This window comes from Myodes glareolus, chromosome 14 (genome assembly GCF_982192425.1).
Source record: "Myodes glareolus chromosome 14, mMyoGla1.1, whole genome shotgun sequence".
In the NCBI taxonomy this organism is placed as follows: domain Eukaryota; kingdom Metazoa; phylum Chordata; class Mammalia; order Rodentia; family Cricetidae; genus Myodes; species Myodes glareolus.
Genome location: NC_142039.1, coordinates 75,152,061 through 75,173,535, shown reverse-complemented (window position 1 = coordinate 75,173,535; position 21,475 = coordinate 75,152,061). Strand labels below are relative to the sequence as shown.

General features: G+C 44.2%; 1 pseudogene; it reads left to right on the top strand.

Moving 5' to 3' along the window:
* Nucleotides 1–1,114: 1,114 nt before the first annotated feature.
* LOC148119917 (Nuclear RNase P) lies at nt 1,115–1,292 on the top strand (annotated as a pseudogene).
* Nucleotides 1,293–21,475: the final 20,183 nt, after the last annotated feature.

Below are 21,475 nucleotides of genomic sequence, written 5' to 3'. Positions count from 1 at the left end.
GCAGATGCCTCGGGACCCTACTTCCTCTCTCTCTAAGCTTTCTCTCGTCCCTGCTCTATCTTCCCTTCCCCCAATTTTCCTCAAGGGAATGCTCCAAATAAAGATGTGACCAGAGAAGGAATTCTCGTTTTTGGTGGCGTTCATTCCTGCGGGACAGGATGGCCCCCCGCAACTGGTGCCGAAACCCGGGACGCTGAGGGACCCTGACAACTACGCCGGGGGACCCTGAGAAAGCCCGGGAGAAAAAGCCAAGATCAGACACCAGCACAGAGAGCCTTGAATTTCAGAACTCTGAGAACATGGAGCGGTGAGTGACGTCTGTGAATCCCCAGAAAGGGGAGGAAAAGAAATGTAAAAAGGAATTTCAAAGGATAGGCCTAAATAGAAAAGAAAATACAAAAAAAAATCAAAGTTAAGGTATCTGAAAGAAGGTACAGAAAGCAACGGGGAAGAAAAATCCCTTAAGTTCAGTGCAGGAGGAATGTAAACAGCAGCAAAAAAGGCGAGGTAACTAAGGCGGGACTTTGAGGACGATGGGGTACGGGAGACCGCGGCTTCCGCTCCCTCTCCGTCCACCTGCGTACTCGCTGATAGAGACTGGAGGCAACAGTCTCGTAGGGAGGCAAACTTGATCACTGCCTTCCCTGTTCTTAAAGAGCCACAGAGCTTTTGGAGGTGATTTTCGCCTAATTTTGTTAAGAGAGCTCAGTCTCTGGCTCTCACGTACAAAAAACTTTAATTTTTGACTGAGAAAGACAAGCTGCTTGATCGTGCTGAGAGTGCTGGCGGCAGCCGGCCCGCCTTTGAGCGGTAATGCCTGATTAGAAACACGGAAGTGGGCCAGGCACGGTGGTGCACACCTGTGATCCCAGCTACTCAGGAGGGAGACGCAACCAGTTGCTGGCGGGGAGTTTGCTGGAGGTCTACGAACAGCCAGGTCACCATGGCGACGGGCGGGCTAAAGTCCGTGTGACATCAGAGGCTATATGTCCCGGCCTTCTGGCGGGGCTATGGTTTTTGGAGGACTTTTTCAGCACCTGAGCGGACTCGCCTGACTGAGGCGGAAGCTGCGTGGTGAGCAGCGGCGCCATAGAAAGCAGAGAGGAGCTGAATCGGCTCTGCAGAAAAACTGTGTTTCCATAGCATCATGGGCGGGCGGAGATGAGTTCCCAGAGAACGGGGCTCCGCGCGCGGGCAGACCGGGCCCTCCACGGGTGGGCGGATGCCCCCCCTCGCCGGAGCTTGGAAAAGGCTCACAGCCGGCGGTGCGAGTTCATTGCCTGAGGTGAAACGGCGAGCCCGCGCACGGCCCGGGGCGGAGCCATGCCTTTGGGCCATGCGGAGCGCGCCATTATGGGCTTCAGAGGCGGAGCTGTGGCAGCCGCCGCTGTCCGCTGCTGCCGCCGCCCTCAGCCAAGGTCGCCAAGAATTCAGTCAGATAAAAACATTTGTCGCCAAAAATTCAGTCAGATAAAAACATTTATCCCCTAAACAACGTCCCTTCGTCAGCAGGAAGTAGCCAGATCGATGGTCTACGCCCATTCTCCCTCAAAGAACTGGTCCTAATTATCATAATAAAGGCGCGTCAACCTGGTTACCATTACCTATTGCCCCTGGCAACGGGTGAAATAAACAATGTTACCTAGAGGTTTTTCCATCTGAATAGGGGAGCTGGAGAGATGGCTCAGAGGTTAAGAGCACTGACTGCTCTTCCAAAGGTCATGAGTTCAATTCCCAGTGACAACTGCTTTGGTTTTTAAACAATAGAGGGGGACTACATTACCAGTGAAAGCTTCCCCCAGAGAAAGGATTTCTCTTGCATTCTTTACACTTAATTTTTAATTCAAAATTTTGCTGGTACAGGCAAACAAGATTTGCTTCTTGAAGCAGAGACCTGCAAGTCTCTAAGTTCAAAACCAGCCTACTTCCAGTACTGATTGTGCTGAATTTTTACACTGAGAGTTTTTAGTACTCTTAAATGTTAATTTGGGAGGAGAGTTTTGTTTATGTTTTTCTAGGAATGCTGACATACATCTGGATGCCAGCGAGACCGACCAGAGAGATAAAGAAGATGACCCAGTGGATGCTGAGTGTCCTGCTGTGGAAGATTCGTGCGGAGACAGCAGAGATGACCTTCTGGGCAGTGCCAAGAGCAGCTGTTTCACACCATCGACTTGAGCAACACCCTGTGCAACCTCTTATCTCTTAACAATTTTCTGACTGACTCTATTCTGCCTTTCTCCCTCCTTGGAGATGGGTGGGAGCAGAGATATCCTTGGCATGCTGCGTCTAGGTGGGGACCAGATTGGAAAATAGTTTTGCCTTATTGCTCTTAAAGACAATAATTAGGGGGAGATGTTGGGAGCCACCTGGAGGCACAGGTGGTCCTGCAGTTTGGAGGTAGCCACGTGGGGCTGAGCAACCCTGCCTGCACCCTTGCCTGCACATGCTCAGACCAGCAGAATGGCATTAACCAATCAGGACAGCGTTCAAGCTGCTCCACCGTTTAAAAGCAGATGCCTCGGGACCCTACTTCCTCTCTCTCTAAGCTTTCTCTCGTCCCTGCTCTATCTTCCCTTCCCCCAATTTTCCTCAAGGGAATGCTCCAAATAAAGATGTGACCAGAGAAGGAATTCTCGTTTTTGGTGGCGTTCATTCCTGCGGGACAGGATGGCCCCCCGCAGGAATGGGTTCCAAAAAGTCAGTATAAGCAGCAGGGATAAATCATGGTCCCACTGCCAGTGCCCATGAAGTCTGCCCCAGTCATACAACTGCCAGCCACATTCAGAGGGTCTAGTTTGCTCCTATGCTGAGTCCTTCCTGTCTGGCCAGAGTTGGTGAGTTTCCATTAGATCAGGTACGCTGTTTCAGTGGGTGTCCCCATCATGGTCTTGACCTCTTTGCTCATATTCTCACTCCTCCCACTCTTTGACTGGATTTTGGGAGCTCAGATGGGGAGATTTATTCTTACTTATGAATGTCTGGCCTTAGCTTGGTTCTTGCCAGCCTTTCCAACTTAACTTAAACTATGCTGTTTTTTCCTCTACATTTTGCCTCTGGGCCTTTTATCTTTCTTTATTCTATATATTTTTCTTTTCTTCTTACTTCATGGATGGCTGGATGGCTGTCCCCTGTGGTCCTTCCTCCTCTCCAACTTTTCTTTCTCCTCACTCTTCTTCTCAGCTTAGCGTTCTCTTCCTGAGCCTAGACTTCTCCTCCCATTTATTCTCTCTGCATGCCAACTCCAACCTATCCTCTCTCTCTCTCGTGCCTAGCTATTGGCTGTTCAGCTCTTTATTTAACCAATCAGGTGTTTTAGACAGTCAAAGTAACAAAGCTTCAGAAAGTTAAACAAATGCAACATAAAAGAATGCAGTACATCTTTGCATCATTAAACAAATGTTCCACAGCATAAACAAATGTAACGTATCTTAAACTATTATTCTATAACTATAGAATACCATCTGAGGTTCACCATGATTTTTGTTAGAGCCCAGACCCTCCTGTAGCATCTTTCTGTCACAGCTGCTGTGAGGAGCTGACGGGCCACACCCAGTGGCAACCTTTCTCCACTCATAGCTGTGCCAAGAGCCAAAACCATATGGGAATGAGCTCTTCCAGAAAGCGATGCCCTATACAGAGACAGGCTATAGCTGGCAGGACAGTTAGGGGACACACTAATGAGGTCCATTGTTCTTCTAGAGGTCCCATATCTAGAAATGTCTGTGGGATTTCCCAAACACCTGCCACAGTAGAATTGGATCTGTGTGGGGAGTAGCAGCCAATCTTGGGCCAGTTGCCTAGTTGTGCGTTTTAGAGGTTTCCCAAGTTGCCTCTCCTGATTAGTGCTGAGGAGCTGAAGAGGAAACCAAGAGACTCAGGGCAGCCTAGCTCTTGAGTACACGGTGCGCAAGGCTGCTTTTTACTATTCTGTCTCCTCTGGTAACACCAGTCTTGTCAGCAGAGTGCTGTACCGTGGACAGCAAGTTCAAGGCTGTAGAAAGCACAACAATGGTATTTGCCTTCAGAAAAATGTCTAGGATGGGGAACAACATTTACCCTAAGAAGATCGCCTGCATGCCTGCATTCCTTCTCACACTGGTCACCACTCCAGACTCCCTTCTGGGGAAATACCAACACTGGAAGTTCCTATACCCATGTCACACTTCATTCTGTCCTCCCATAACCTGAATTCAAACCAGCAGTACACCTCTTTCTCCCTACTCTCACAAGGGAACACTCTTCTCCCTGGCAGACTGAAGCTTGCATTCAGAACTCTACAGGTGTTGCCAGTATAAGAAAGTCTGCCTGCTTGATGGTCCCGTCTCCATTCTGTCTGGGACCTGTTCCTGTCTAATATGTAACTATTACAATAAAATATTGACTTACAAAAGATTAGTTTAGGCTGGATAACTTGCTTGGTGGCTAAGAGCACATATTGCTTTGCAAAGGACCCAAGTCTGGTTCCCATGTCTTGGGCCTCAAGCCACCTGTACTTTTAGCTCCAGGGCATTGGGTGCCCTCTTCTGGACTCCATGGAACCTGCGCTCACAAGCACATACTCCTCCCAATACATACACATGTATTGAACACAAAATTTGTAAATTAAAAAAATTAGCTCATGCTAGTGTGTACATTTTTAATCCAAGCACACAGAAGGTAGAGGAGGTAGGAGGAGCTCTCAAACTTTGAGACCAGCCTGGTCTATACAGTGAATTGTAGGCCCACCAGGGCTACCAAATAAAACCCTGTTTCAAAAAAAAAAAGCAGGAAAACCATTTACATTATTTTTATTATGGCAAATAAGTACTTACATACAAAACCATTTACATTATTTTTATTATGGCAAATAAGTACTTACATACAAAGGAGGCAGAGCAGGCAGACTTCTGTGATTTTGAGGCCAGCCTGGTCATTGTGAGTTCCAGGACAGCTAGGGCTACATAGAGAGACCTTGTCTCAAAAAACAAAACAACAAAATAAAAACTGCTTACAAAATAGAGTGGAAATGTGAGAGCCATAGTCTTTTCTACCTGCAAAACTGTTTAGTCTTTTAGACTGGATAACTTAATGGGGGGGGGGTCAGCATTCTTATGCAAATCCAGGAACAGCCCTGTTTGTGTCTCAAAAATGCAGCTGTCAAAAGGCAGCAACAGCAAGCCCTGTCTACTTAACTGGGGTTGCTTCAACTGAAAGCAAAATTTACCTTTAAAGTTAATAGAATTACACACTTAGGTTGGAAAGTAATCTTTTAAGACTCTCTCGTCCTTGAAGGAGCAATTTACATTAGCAAGGCAAACATGTAAGCCTAAGAACCTTAAAATCATTTACCTTAAAATAAATATTTTGCTGAGAGTAAATAGTAGTTTCTTCCTTTAGTGCACAGTATAAATTTTAGCATCCAAGACAATGTATTGTTAAAATCTTTCTCTGTGTGTAGTCAGACTTTCTTTAGACTGCCAGCTCCCAAATAATGGCATGGAGACTTCTTATTAAGTATGAAACCACAACTTTAACTTAGGCTTATTCCCAACTGGCTCTTATAACTTAAATTAACCCATTTATATTCAATCTACATTCTGCCATACTCTTCGTTACCTCTCCTTGGTATCATAAGTTTGATTTCCACCACATTTTGTTGGTAAATTCCCCTACCACCTCTCAGATTCTTCCCCTGAATCTCTTTCCAAAAGTTCCACCTCTTTATTCCTGCCAAGCTGCTGGCCATTCAGCTCTTTATTGAACCAATCAGAAGGTACCTTAAGCAGGTGAGGTAAAACAAAGACATCATCACACAGTATGATCAAATATCCCCCAACATCTCTCTGCAGCTGGGGTCAGTAGTAGAGCATTTTCCTAGTGTGCCCAAGGTCCTGAGTTCAATTCTAAGCACCACCACCAAAACCCCAAAAACTATAAATAAAGGAACAACCCCTTCCACTTTTCTCTGTTAGAATGAAAGAAAGAAAAAAAGAAAGAATGGAATGAAAGAAAGGAAGAAAGGAAGGAAGGAAGGAAGGAAGCAAGGAAGGAAGGAAAAGCAAATAGTTAAGAAATAAACAAGTCTGGGTATTGTGGCATGTGTCTTTAATTCCAATATTCTGGAGGCAGAAGATGTAGCAGAATCCCCAAGTTTGAGGCTAGCCTAGTCTACATAGAGAGTTCTAGGCCAGTCAGGGTAAGTAAAATCTTATTGCTGTCAGAGTACTTAACTAATGAGTAGTTACATACAGAAGTAGGACAGTGCCTATACCTTAGTTGACTCTTTCTACCTTTCTTCCTTAAATCTATTATCGAATAGCCAAGAGATAAAGAATCATGGGTTTTTTTCTTACCCTTTGCTCAAGTTAGATCTCTTTTCAATTAGAAAGGTACCTGAACATCTTTCTTCCACAAGTTTCCACAAAGAAAGAAAGACTTCTTTTCCAACCTATCTCTGGAGCAAGAGCTCTCCAGTGTTAGCTGTGCCAAGTCTCTGACTGGAACTTAAGAACACTGTGTTATTGTTCTTGGGGATGTGAGGACTGTGTTCAGGCCTGCAGCAAGGGGTGAAGCCACAAGCATTTGGCTCCATTCTTAAATCATGTCAATCTTGACCTTCGAGCCAGTTTGTATTAAAAGTCAGAAAAGAAATAAGTTGAACTAAAAGGCATGACTCAAAACTCCATAAAGGACATTCTACTCATGAATGCCCAGTGAGCCCCAGAAAGATAGTCTGAGTTGACTTTAGTAATTCTCTTTGTCTCCAAAAGTGGAATGGTGGGAAAATCCCTCAGTGGAGTTCACCAGTCCTGAAGTCCACTCTGTCTCTGAGTTTGATTTGGTGAAATCATGAATTTCATTGAAACAGGGTTATTCTTCTGTGTGGTATAAAACATCCGGTACCTTCAGATGCCTAGGAATGACCACTGCCATGGTTTCAGGTTCTCTGAAGAACATCAGAATTATGATATCCACAGATCACCTTCGCCTCGATCTCTCAGACCAGTGCCCTGGGAGCCTCAGATGAACTCCGTGAGATGTTTCAGATGGAGGGGACTGCTGTGCTAAATCTCTAAAAGCCATTAGTCGTATTTGGAATAGCAGTTGGATTTCTCCAAATCCAGCACATGCCAAGTTGGTGTCTTTTTACTATTAATACTTTCTGAGACAGGGTCTCTTGTAGACCAGGCTGGCCTGGAATTGATATGCAGCCCCTGCACCCAGCCCCATCTCTCTACCTTCCTAGTTCTGAGAGTGTAGGTATGCACTACCATGCCATGAATGGGAATTTGGTGCTAGAGATTGAATCCAGGCTTTATGCAAGGCAGGCCAACACTCTGCTAACTGAACTGCATTCTCAGCTGCACACCCCTCCGACAGGATAGGCAGTGCAGGCAAGGCTGGTGTTGAGTTCTCACTCCTGCTACCCCCTCCTGACTGCTGGATTCTCAGTGAACCACTAACCCAGAATGATCTTTTCTTTTAAAAGTAATTTCCAGGACTGGGAATATTAAGTTAGCAGTAAAGCATTTGTGTAACATGCCTGAGGTCCTAGGCTTAGTTCCCGTTACTGGGGGAAGACAAGTAATGTCCAACAGTTCTAATGCCTGTTAAGTAAATGATGCCCTGGATTACACTTCTAAGGTAAGTCTGAAGACATGCCTGTTGCCACTCTGCCCCGACAGAGATAGAAACATCCTGAGACTGTTAGCGTTGCTCTGGTATGTATGTGGACTTCACCAGGACTTCTAGCAAAACCTCTCAAGCCAACTTATTGGACAAATTGGACAGATGTGAACTGGCTACATGGGTAGATTTATTACAGTTTAAAACTGCCAGACAGGCAGTGGTGGTGCATGCCTTTAAACCCAGCACTTGGGAAGCAGAGGCAGACAGATCTCTGCATTCAAGGCCAGCTAATCTAAGGAGTGAGTTCCAGACAGCCAGCGCTACACAGAGATACCCTGTCTTGCAAACAAACAGACAGACACACCAAAAATAAATGAATGAATGAATAAATAATTAAATAAATGTGTATAGCTTTTCTCTTATCTTTTAACAATTAAAATGGTAGTGGTGTATGTTTTATTATAGTAACACTCCCGTTCTTGTATGTTACCCTGAGGTCTTTGCGCCCATTGGAAATCAAGAGAACAGAGCTTCCGTGAAGCTCCAAGAAACCACATAAGGAAACAAGCACTACTATAGTAGTAGTAGAAGCATTACGATCCCCAGGGCACATCCCACAGGGACCTGAGCTGCCAGGTGAGCCCTAGGGATCACCTTGGCTTTAGTGACTTGATGAGATGCCAAGAGCATGTGCCACCCCACCCACCAAAGTAAGAACAAAGCAACAGCAGACACCATTTCAAACCTTCTCTTCTCATTAAGTCTGAGCCGTGATTGCTCTGAACTTTTCTGCAGAATATGCAAAGTCCTGAAACCCATATGAATATTGGGATTGAGGGTGCTGCCAGCCCAGAATTCATTTCCAAAGTGATTTTATATTGTTGCAGCGTGCCAGCCAGCATAAATACATACACATACATGCATATATACATTTTCTTATTTTTGCTCTTTATGTTAACTTGCAAAGATTTTCTGTTTGGAATTAATCTTGAGAGTTCTGATTTAGCTTGGAGATAGGGTAGGTTACATGTTCCTTAGCACAGGAGATGAGGGAATAAGAGAAGATATTTTTGAAGTAGAATTTTACTAAAAATTAAAAATTGGGGGCCCAGAAGATGGCTCAGAGGTTAAAAGCCTGCTGCTTTTGCAGAGGACTGAATGCGGTTCCCATGTTAAGCAACTTACAACTGCTCATAACTCCAACTCCAGGGGATCTGATGCCCTCTGCTATCCTTTTTGGTCTCCGAGGGCACCTGCACACATAATTAAAATTAAAATCTTCTAAAATTAGAAATTACTTATCGAAATTATATTAGTCAAAGTTCTCTGGAGGAATAGAGCTGATAGAAAGAATCTCTCTCTCTCTCCCTTTATCTATCTATCTATCTATCTATCTATCTATCTAATCTATCCATCCACCCATCATCCCTATATTTATCTATAGAACTGGAATTTATTTATTAGAGTGGCTTACAGGCAGTGGTCCAGCTAGTCCAACAATATCTGTCTACCAACAGAAGGTCCAAAAATCCAGTAGTTATTCAGTTTATGAGGCTGGATGTTCCAGTTGGTCCTCAGTATACACAGGAATCCTGAAGAAATAGGAGCTAATGCTAGTGAAGAAACGGACTTGCTGGAGAGAGCAAGAGCTCCTTCTTCTGCGCCCTTTACGTAGGCTGCCAGCAGATGGTGTGGTCCAGATTAAAGGTGGATCTTTCTGCCTTACAAGATCTGGATTAAAAATTTGTCTTCTCACCTCAAAGAAAGATCCAGAGTAGAAGTGGGTCCTCCCATTTCAAATGACATATATATATATATATATATATATATATATATATATATATATATACTCTCATTGGTGTGCCCAGACATCTGGGCTTTAGTTAACTGTAGATGAAGTTGACAGCCAAGAATAGCCATCACAAAAAGTGATTTAAAGTTTGACTTTGAGGATGATGTCTCTGACTACATAGCCATATACTGCACAGGTGAGTGGATAGGGTGGCATAAAGTGTGACAATGATCTGAGTAAAATCTGAGACCATGTCTGGCAATGATTTGAAAATTCAATGTACTATAGTTGATTTTTTTTCTAGTTTGAAATTTGTGTGTGTTCAGGTGTGTGGTAGCCAGAGATCAACTTCGTGGATTATTCCTCTAGAGCAACGGTACTCAATCTTTCTAATGCTTCAATTCTTTAATACAGTTATTCATTTTATAGTGATCGTCGAGGACCGGCCTTGACAAAATCACCCTCTTACCAGCATAGGCACGGGGGAATTTTAGAAATATAAATAAATAATATAAAGACACGTAAAAATAATAAGACATGGAACCGAATTGGAGACCTGGATATTAATTCATACACTTTCAAACACCTGATTTTTGACAAGCAAAAAATATCAAATGGAAAAAAGAGAGCATATTTAACAAATGGTGCTGGCATAACTGGATATCAACATGTAGAAGAATGAAAATAGATCCATATCTATCACCATGCACAAAACTCAAGACAAAATAGATCAAAGACCTCAACATAAAGCCAGCCACACTGAACCTTATAGAAGAGAACGTGGGAAGTACACTTGAACTCATTGGCACAGGGAACCGCTTTTTAAATATAACCCCAGCAGCACAGGCACTGAGAGAAACAATTAATAAATTGGACCTCCTGAAACTGAAAAGCTTCTGTAAAGCAATGGACACATTCAACAAGACAAAACAACAGCCTACAGAATGGGAAAAGATCTTCACCAACCCCGCATCAGACAGAAGTTTGATCTCCAAAATATACAAAGAGCTCAAGAAATTGGTCATCAAAAGAATAAATAATCCAATAAAAAATGGAGTACAGACCTAAGCAGAGAACTCTCAACTGAGGAATCTAAAATGGCTGAGAGACACTTAAGAAAATGCTCAACATCCTTAGTCATCAGAGAAATGCCAATCAAAACAACTCTGAGATTCCATCTTACACCTGTCAGAATGGCCAAGATCAAAGACACTGATGACAACTTATGCTGGAGAGGTTGTAGGGTAAAGGGAACACTCCTGCATTGCTGGTGGGAGTGCAAACTGGTACAGCCCCTTTGGATGTCAGTTTGGTGATTTCTCAGAAAATTAGGAATCAACCTTCCTCGAGACCCAGTAATACCATTTTTGGGTATATATCTAAAGAATGCTCAATTGTGCCACAAGGATATATACTCAACTATGTTCATAGCAGCCTTGTTTGTCATAGACAGAATCTGGAAAGAACCTAAATGCCCCTTGGCCAAAGAATAAAGAAAGAAAATGTGGTACATTTACACAATGGAGTACTACACAGCAGAAAAAAATAATGACATCTTGAATTTTGCAGGTAAATGGATGAAGCTAGAAAACATCATTTTGAGTGAGGTAACCCAGACCCAGCTCAATCCACTCATTTACTAGGGATGTGGCCATCTTGCCTTGCTCATATTCCTATACCATGGAGTCCATCCTGGAGCAACCGATGCCATTCAGGCAGGGATGCACATTTATTCATGGAATAGAAACCACCCATCAGAATCTGCCTTCCAGGAGACAACTCCCTGAGTCTAAACACGCATAGACAGAGTCTCCCAGGGGTGATGTCTGAGGCTTTCTACTCCTGTGATGAAACACCATGACTAGAGCAGTGTGGTGAGGAAAGGGTTTATTTGGCTCATACGGTCATAGCACAATTTACCATGGAAGGACGGCAGGGCAGAATAAAACAGGGCAGGAACCTGGATGGAAGAGTTGAAGCAGAGGCCATGGAGGAGTGCTACTTCCTGCCTGCTCAACCTGCTCTCTTAGGGCACCCAGGACCACCAACCCAGAAGAGGCCCCTCCCACAGTGGGCTGGACTTTCCCATATCAGTCACTAATTAAGGAAATGCCTTACAGCCTTACCACAGTCTGATCTTATGGAGGCCTTTTCTCAATGGCGACTCCCTCCTCTCAGATGATTCTAGTTTGTGCCAAGTTGATATAAACAAACCAGTACAGGTGACCTCAGGGACATTTCTCTGTGGCTGGGCCAGGGTTCTGAACAACCAGAGAGAAGCTAAAGCAGCCCATGCCAGCTGCATCGTACTGGAACCTGACTTGTTTCTCACACTGGAAATGTCAATAAGCAGTTTTAATAGAAGAAGTCATTTCTCTCTATTTCAGGGATCTCTTAAAGATGAGATGACTTTGACCCTTTAGGTTATGGGGCTGCAGCTCTCAGGGTCAACTATGGCTTTCCCTGCCAGTGCTGCCTCAGTTTGCCTTGGATTGTGCTCACGTGTTCTGAGGGAAGAGAACATGAACTATGAACAAGCTTTAGGTGGCTAGGGTACACTTTAGGTGCTAGGGTACACTTTAGGACAGAGAAGGCCTTCTGTCTGCCTCATTTTTGCCGCAAACCTTAAGACAAAGGTGCACTCACAGGGAAGTGCTCAGCTAGTAAACCAGACCTTCCTCTGTGGCGCTTGCCCTCCAGGGGGCAGCATTCCCTGTTACTGGAAAAAGGCAAGCTTGGTCAGTTGAGTGTTTGAATGTCTCAAGAAAAGCAAATCTCATTTTGTCCACAGTGCAAGCATGCCCGTTTTTCCAGACTGAGATCTTATAAATAAAAAAAAAAATCTCCCTTAAATTCCACTCAGAACAATTCTCAAACGTAGAAAATAGTCTCTAAATAGCTATAATTATGGGCAGTTATCTTCCCAGACATGGCAGAAACTGCTAGCTACTTGCAGACAGAGCATGCCACCTCCCGCAGCAGCACAGTGAGACATCTCCCAACCTTTCTCAAGGTGACATGTGACAATGTGGCTGATTTTGACGGATGATGTGGTAATGGAAGCTGTTGCTGTGAAGAGACACTGTGACCACGAGAACACTCATAAAGGAAAACATTTAATTGGGGCTGGCTGACAGTTCAGAGGTTTAGTCCATTGCTGCGATGGCAAGAAGCATGGTGGCTCACGGACAGACAAGGTGCTGGAGAGGCAGCTGAGAGTTCTACATCTGGATCAGCAGGAAGAGAGCGCCACACGGGGCCTGGCTTGAGCATCTGAGACCTCAAAATCCACTCCAGTGATGTACTTCCTCCAACATTCCACTCTACTCCAACAGGGTCACACCTCCTAATGGTGCCCTCCTTCTGAGCCTATGGGGACTGTTCTCATTTAGACCACCACTATCATGGACTTGCCCTCTAAAACCGCAAGTAAGCTCCCCATTAACTGCTTTCCTTTATGAATTGCCTTGGTCGTGGTGTCTTTTCATAGCAATGGATCAGTAACTAAGACATAAGTCTCTACCACGTGACTCCTTTTTACTTCTGCCACTGGTTGCTACAGTGAGACTTTGAACTGGAGAAGTGGGAGAGCCTGGGTTCCAGAGTCACCTGGTGGACGGCACCTGCACCCCATTGGTTATCCCCATAACAGATGTGACACACCTATTTGGTCAGTAGTGTAATATGCTGGGATCACAGTTGAGTGACACTGTTGGTTGCGGCGCACCACGCCCGTCTGCGCTCTATGCGCTTCCATACAGTTCGTGAACCAGGCAAGGGGCTGGAGATTGAAACACACAAAGACTCACAGTTTATATAGGGATAGCCACGCCCCAGCCAAACGCACCAGAAACCATTCCCCTGCCATCAGGAACTCCCGAGGGTCTCGTGCTCAGAGCAGCTGTAGGCATTCAGATCAGGGGAAAACAAGTTGTTTACAAGAAATTCAGGATCTGGGGATTTACGGCTCCCAACAGTTGGTGACAATTCTCCCCCAGCAGCCTGCATTCACACAGGCTGGCACTCTGAGGGTAGACACCAGGTCAGCTTCCTTCTGTCCTAACACTAAAGAAACAAGATGCGTGCACATCTTGCTTTTGATGTTACTGTGATGAAATACAACCCTGTAATTCTAACCAGTCATTCTGTCTTATTCAACACAGATGTGAGTTGTACAGTAGGTGCTAAAGAGATGGCTCAGAGGTTTAGAGCATTTCCTTGCAGAGGAACTGGTTCAGTTCTCAACACCTACCTGACGGCTAACAACACCTGTAATTCCATTCTAGGAGAGCTGACGCCTTCTTCTGCAGGTACCAAGCACACACACGATGCACAGGCATCAGTGTATACAAAACACTGATATACATTGTGCACATACAAATAAGTTTTTTTTTTTTAAAGATGAACAGTAGGACACTGCAGAAGCTGGGAGGGGTGGATGCAGGGGACACAGTGAGGTTGGTTAGTGGTAAGTCACACGCTGAAACACAGGCTGTGGGCCAGAATGTTCCACTGAGCCTTCCTGAGCATCCCCAGGATGGCCTTATGTCCTGACACAAGTGAGTGATGAATCTCTCAGAATAGCTGGGTTGACAATAAGGATGCTCAATCGGGCTCAAGATTGTGAAAGCCTTTTCCTCCAAGCCTCCTCTAATTGAATTAGACTCTTCCTGGCAGGGAAGGAGCCTTGGACGGGCTGACTGGAAGGACAGTTTCGGACACGCTGTGATTTGGCTCTTCAGCTGTTTTGGAATGCTTGCCTGAGCTCAGATTACGGTTCCCATTAGCTGTGGTCCTTTCGTCTTCCCTAACAGTTAAGTGATGTGACTGAGAGTTCCTGGAGCGAAGCCATGCTTGCTGCCAAACCTTCGGCAAGGCTAGTTAACTGATTAGAATTTCAATGATTGCGGAGAGGTTGAAATGTTGTAGGTTCAGAGCCAAATTACAATTTATCTTGGGTTGTCTTTAGTCTCCAAGGTAGCCATTCATTTCCTTCTCTGTCTGTCTGAGCTAATCTAACTTCCCTGTGATTATCAGGGAAATTCTCTCTCTCTCCCCTCCCTTTTTTTTGAAATGAGGTCTCACTTTGTATTTCTGCCTGCCCTGGCCTGGAACTCACAGAGATTCACCTGCCTCCGTACCCTAAGTGCTGGGATTAAGTCATGCACTATGCACAGCTCAGGGGAGCTTTTTGAAATGCATTAAGTTGTAGACCTCTAGCTTCCAGCAGCTCCAAAGCTAAGAGTGTTGTCAGACAGCATGTGAGGCCCACATGAGAGATTCTCCCAAATCCCCCACTTTCTTCTAACCATCTGCCTAATTTTCCATCAGTGCATTTGGAAAGTGTCTTCATTTGTGGTCTTCGTTCTGTTCCCATAAGAACTTCATGGAATTGCTACCTCATTGGAACATGAGATTTGGGCTACTCTAAATATGTTCCCAAGCATGGTCACCTTGGCTTGTTTCATCACTAAAACACACAACCCTAGGTGAAGACTCACAGTGTTAAGGAGACATACCACACATAAAAATTGTGTCTAGAACTACACATGGCAGGTGAAAGCATTGAGGGAAAATCTTGTGCTGGGAAAATGAGTCCTTGATGTAAAAGACCCTATTTTCTGCACAGCAGTACTGGATGAATTATAGAACTCTGTTGGTTTGTGTCATTTCTTCTGCCTTGATAATGTACCCACTTACTGCTTCTTCTACTGAAACTATGTGTCTCTGGTCCGCTCCTTCTCTGGGGCACGTGTACCTTTCAGAGATGTCCTCCAAACCCTGCTCTTTGATGACTCAGACATAAAGCATAAAGGAAATGCCACACAATAAAATCTCTTTTCTGCTGTCTCACCTCCACCCTTGTGGCCTTTTATTACCTGAGGCCCAGAGTGTGCATGTGGCACTTACCCAAGCTCTGAGCTTTTCCATCAGCGTCATCTCTTCTGTGACCTATTTTATTTTCATTAACGTTATTTCAAAATTGTGTTTCTGGCCAAGGCCTATGTCCTACTGATTAAAGATCCAGCACTTATGAATTCATCTGGTCAATTGGAATTTAGCTTCAGTGAAGGGCTCCTAGGCTCCTAGGCTGAGAATTTTAGGGGTCTGGTTGTATCTGCTGCAGTGTAGATGTGATGGGGTAGAAAGTCATGTAAGATCTTTATTTTATATCAGTGGCCACTAGGCATTTAAGGGAATGTGCCTAGGTCACTGCTCATTCATAACTTTAGCTTCTTTTCAAGTTGTTCTTTGTTCCAGTTAAAACTGGTTCCAACCAGCCAGAGATACCCAGCTGCTTTTTTAAAAAAAATTTAAGAGTATATTAAGTTCTGCCTGTGTTTAAGTGTATCACATGTGTACAGTACCTGTGTTGGCCAGAAGAGGGCAACAGAGTCCGCCTAGAAATGGAGTAGCTGCCCCCTGTGGGCTGGCTTGTGGATGTTGTAACAGGACCCAGGTCCTCTCTCCATGAGCAGCCAGTGCTCTTAACCACTGAGTCATCTCTCCAGACCCCAACCAGTGGACTTTTTTAAAAAAATGTCCTTCAGTTTATGATTTTTTTGTTCTGTTATCATAAAAAGATGATGAGCCAGGCAGTAGTGGTGCATGCCTTTAATCCCAGCACTCAGGAGGCAGAAGCCAGTGAATTTCTGAAGTTGAGATCAGCCTGGGCTATAGAGCAATTTCCAGAACAGCCAGAACTATACAGAGAAAATCCAAAACAACAACCCAGCATGGTATTTGGGGGTAACATGAGTTTGTTCCTGTGAGGTAAAAGGTACAGGGTGTGTGTGTGTGTGTGTGTGTGTGTGTGTGGACACCAGTCACTGTTTTTGCACAGTTCTTGAACCTCATATCTTCAAGAATACGTGGTCTCTACGCTGACTGACAGGCCTGTTATAAGTGAGTGTGTTATGCACACAATTTCTCCAGTTCAATCCAGTCGCTTTCTTTGTTTGAGGAGAGATGCTGCTTTGAAAATGGCCCCCGCGGCTCTTCTTACTCACTTTGAGTACTGAAGCTCTCTTCACTTTTCTTACCTCCTAGCTGTGCTGATTGGCTTTGCACTCCTTAGAAGGTGACGTATTGCCTTCTATTTTAAAGCTACAGCTGATGTTGGCATTGCCTTGGAAACACAGACACGTGTTGTTCTGGACAAGATGGTAATTGTCTTATATGTGTATATAATATATAATATAACAGATAATCACAGCCCAGAGACAGATATAGAGGTAAAAGCTGAAGATCAGAGAGGCAGAGCAGTAATCCACTAGAGAGACCTTTTACCTCTACCAGTCCTTAGACCGAAGTGGTGATCCTCAGACTGCCTAGACTGTACTGTCTCCCCCAAACCTTAGACTCCACACTCCAGTGAGTTCCCGTCTCTTCCCCTTTATATTTTTCTCTCCACCCAGTCATATCACTCCTATCTCCACCTCCATAGTGCTGGGATTAAAGGCTGTGACTCCCAAACACTGGGATTAAAGGTATGAACCACCACCACCTGGACCTCTTTCTGGATCGATTTTGTGTAGCCCAGGGTGGCCTTGAATTTATAGAGATCCACCTGCCTCTGTTTCCTGAGTCCTGGGATTAAAGCTGTGAGCCACCACTCCCTGACTCTAGTGGTTTAGCTTTGCACTCTGATCTTCAGGCAAGCTTTATTTATTAAAATACAAATAAAATATCACTACACTTTCCCTTTTTTCTCTAAAATAAAAGGCTATAACTAATATAAGAAAAACTATATACAATAAGTACAATCACTATATACAATATGTACAGGCAATAAGTACATCAACAATGTCTAGTCCATTTGCACTTGACAAATTCAGAGAAAACACTCTACTATCTATCTTATTTTGGTGAATCCAAAATCTTATACCTAATTCATTTTCTATTCTAACTTGCAATACCATCGAACACTATCTTTTGATATCTCTTAACCATATACATTTTACACCTCTTCAGTGAGTCCCTTTTCTGTGTCTGGTAAACAAGGAAAATTATAACTATTACTATCTCATCTTCAATTCCCTCAGAGATCCAAGAGGGAAATAACAGAGTAAACATAAAGTGCGAGCAAGTGACTTCTAAAAAATCTGAGAAATGACAGAGACATCTGGCTGCCTGGACAGTCACCCAAGGTTCCTCTGCAACATTGGGCATCCATCTTTGTTCCACAGGCCTAGCATATCCGACAGACTTTCTGTGTAGCAGGATATTCTGAAGGGATCTCTCTCCTTGTCTTGATAATGTTTGGCCATCATTCTCTTTGGTGTCCTGCTTGTCCAATTAGGACAGCATACTGTCAGTAGTCGAGGCAAGGGCATTATCTTGCCCAGTGGCTGGCTAATTTTTGCCACAAAGAATATAAAGTCTCTGTGAAGTTTCTTCAGTGCCCATCATCTTCTCTGAAGTAGATTGGTACTGCCAGGAGCAGATGTGTCTCATTGTCATAAAAAAAAACTTATGTTATTAAAACATCTTAAATGTCATATTCGGTAGATCATTGAAGTGTTTGAAGATAACTTGTCTATCTAAAAATATCATCCTTTTTTGACTTCAAAAACAGACCTAAAGTAACTACAAGTTTGATTGTAATAGGTGATTAACTACTAACCTGTATTTCCTTATTATCCTAAACAGTTGGTAATAATAATTTTCAAGCCCTAGAAATTTGCATTACATTGTCAATGAGTTGTATACCTTGAACAAGAGTAGCAATATATGTACAGTATGTTTTAACAAAATTTATCTCAAATTTGTTTCAATATACAAAATTTGTATATAATATACAAGTTCAATACAATATAAAACATTTAGAACTAGTAGTTGCTTGTTAAAAGTAGATTCAATAATACACTTTTTATCTTTTCACATCTATATCCTCTCTTTGTCTTTTAAGAGTTGATTCAATAATCTGCCTTCTTATCCTATTATTTCTCAATCTTTTTTTAAGAGTTGATCCAATAATCTACCCTTTTATCATATATGATCTTTTATCATATATGATCTTTGAAAAAACTGGGGGTGTACCTTATCATAGGAAGAAAAACTGGTCACTGAGTCTAATTGTTCAGGTCCAGCTTCACCATAGCCTCATGAGTACAGCATTATTTAAAAACTGTCCATCTGGCTTCCAAGAATGCTGACTCATCATGGAGAAAAATGTGGTAAGCAACGAGCTCATCACTGCTCGAAAGGAATACCTGTGGCTTGTCACTGTTGTCAGTAGATACCTGGACTTCTGGGATCTGGCTGCTCTCAGCAGAGCTGGGAACAGATAGCTAATCTGTCTCACAAGACCAGTCCAGAGATGGTGGAGTTCAGGAAAACTATAAATTATCAAGACAGGCACGGAGTCCCGATAGATTCATCAAGGAGAATATATTTTTCCAATGACCTGCTTTCTCCAATAAGGCCACGCCTCCCGATGTTTCCTCCATCTCCCAATAGTGCCACCGAATGGGGACAAAGACTCCAACTTATGAGCCTCCCTTAGGTATTCCAGGTCCAAGCTATGATACTCCTTGTTATGAGAACCCAGGAATGGCCCCATGGAAGAGACAGCGTGGGGTCAAGTGCGAGCCTCTCTCTTTTGTTCATACCTTTGTACACTCCCCTGTGTTCAGCAGTTGGCAGCCCTTTGAACCTTATCCTATTGGGGTTTTGTCCCATTACGTTGGTCACTGATGATCAGCTCTTCCTTCAGTTTCACTGGGCTCCAAAGCTCCGTGTGGGAAGGTGGAAAAGTTCCAACCCTTTCATTGTCAGGTTGGTGCCCCCAAACTAGGCTTCCTTTGGAAGGTATCCAGGAGACCCCACCCACCCACCCACCATCTCATTGGCATACAAAAAGACATAGCATTTGAAAGACTGAAAAAGTTTTGGGAACTCTGTAGCAAGAAACAAAAGTTACAGCAAGATCCATTTTTTTTTTATTGTGACTTCACACTTCTTCAATGAATTTCTTGTAAACAGCCTGTATGTAAATGAGTCATTCTGAACTCCAGACAACATAAAAGGGGGTTGTGGAAGTATTTCACCAGAGTTGCAGAATTTAAGACTAGTTGAGCTTGCAGTGGGCCTGCAAGAATCCTAGGAATACCGAGTCTAGAGTTGTTCGAAGAGGATGTGGGAGTCCCCTCTGTGTGTTGCTTGTATTGGTTAATGAATAAAGAAACTGTCGTGGACTGATAGAGCAGAACTTAGGTAGGCAGAGAAGATGGAACTGAATTGTGAGAGGAAGAAAGCAGAGTCAGGGGACGCCATGGATCTGCCACCAGAGTAAGACATGCTGCCAAAACTTAGCCGGTAAACCACTACCATGTGGCGATTCACAGATTAATAGAAATGGGTTAAACTAAGAGGTAAGAATTAACCAATAAGAAGTTAGAACTAATGGGACAAGCAGTGTTTTAATTAATATAGTTTCTGTGTGATTATTTCGGGGCTGAGCTAGCTGGGTGGCCTGGAGAACAAGCATCCCTCTCCTTGCAACATGGAAAGAACGGATTCTAACAGTAGGAAGACTGGAAACATCTTAGACAATACCTAGGTGTTTTAGAGACAGTATGTCTAAGAACACAGTCTGAGAAAGAGATACATTTAGCTTACAAGCAGGTATGGTAAGTTGTGGCATTCACAAATAGATGGCAACACTGCTGGCCAGCAGCCCCAAGGGACACTGGGCTGCTGTCCAGTACAAAGAACAGTTAACAATTGTTTGTGTCCAGTGGTAGAGCTGACCAGGAGGATGGCTCAATGCCACTCCACTCATTGATACACTCATTGTTTGGCCTGGGGAGTCAGGGGAATGGAGAGAATAAGACAGAAAGTCTAGTGACACAAAGTTAGGGAAAGAGGTATGTGGATGGATGGGTTCCTCTTGAATGGGCACTTATGGTTGTACTTCATGTGAAACTCATCAATGGGCATGGTCTGCAGTGGAGGCAGGTAATGGCCAGCCTGAGCATCCACAGAGATCATCAGTCTCTTTGCCCAGCTGTCACCATGTGAGTTCCAACGAACCTATCCACACAAAGTGTGGCTGTGTGGGAAAAGGGCCAGCCAAAGAAACACACCTTCACCCTGAAACCAGAGCCAAAATCCACACCTTCACCCTGAAACCAGAACCAAAGAAACACACTCTGCCCTTGACCAACTCACCATGAAAACCAACCAATCCCTTAGCAGGAAAACCGACCAGTCACTGAGCATGAAATCCAGCCCGTCTCTGAGTTTGTTCAAGCTCAGGGATTGAAATCTGACCAATTCCCAGCCTGGAAATCTTCACTCTGGAAAAACCCTGCCCTAAGAAGCCCTATAAGCCCAGTGCCTGTTCAGGGGGGAGCTGCCCTTTTCCACCCTGGCAGAGGCAGCCACTCTCCGAATTTTTCCCTCCCTAATCTCTTGAATGAGGCTTGGGTGAGACCTTCTTTCCTCTGCAATGGAACAGACCAGAGAAGTAACAACTTTCCCCTGAGCAGGAGCAGGGCAGAGCAGAACTAACACTTTAGCTGGGGAAACCTCTGGGGTCCTGTGCTTAACTGCAACAACTTCTCTGGGGAAACCGCCCCCTGCCGGAGAAGAGCTGCACTTATATTGGGGAGACCTTTCCCTGGAGTCACTGAGGGTGACTAGAGGTGTTCCTTGGCTCCTGACTGCCAGGATTCCCTTGCATCTGAGCTGCAATGTTTACAGCTACTGTGGCCAAGATGGAAGGTTTGTATGAACTCACCGATGCTGAATCACTGATACTAAGGCACTTTGGTGAATGCTCATGGCGAGACTGCAATCTGACACAGCTGAGACCCCTAATCTATCTACCCAGGCGGCTCCTGCCACACTTGTCTGTGAAGTTCACTGTTACCCTGACTAGCACCCCTTCAGGCTGTTTTGCAGGGATGGATCTCCAGTGATGAACATCTTTCCCTAGCACCCTACCAAGTAGATTTCCGGCAAGTTCCTGAAGACAGGAATGTCACCAGCACTACACCGTAGCGAAGGATTTGCCCACCAGTGAGTTAGAGCTGTGCCCCGTCCAAGGTCTGGCTGGCAGACCTG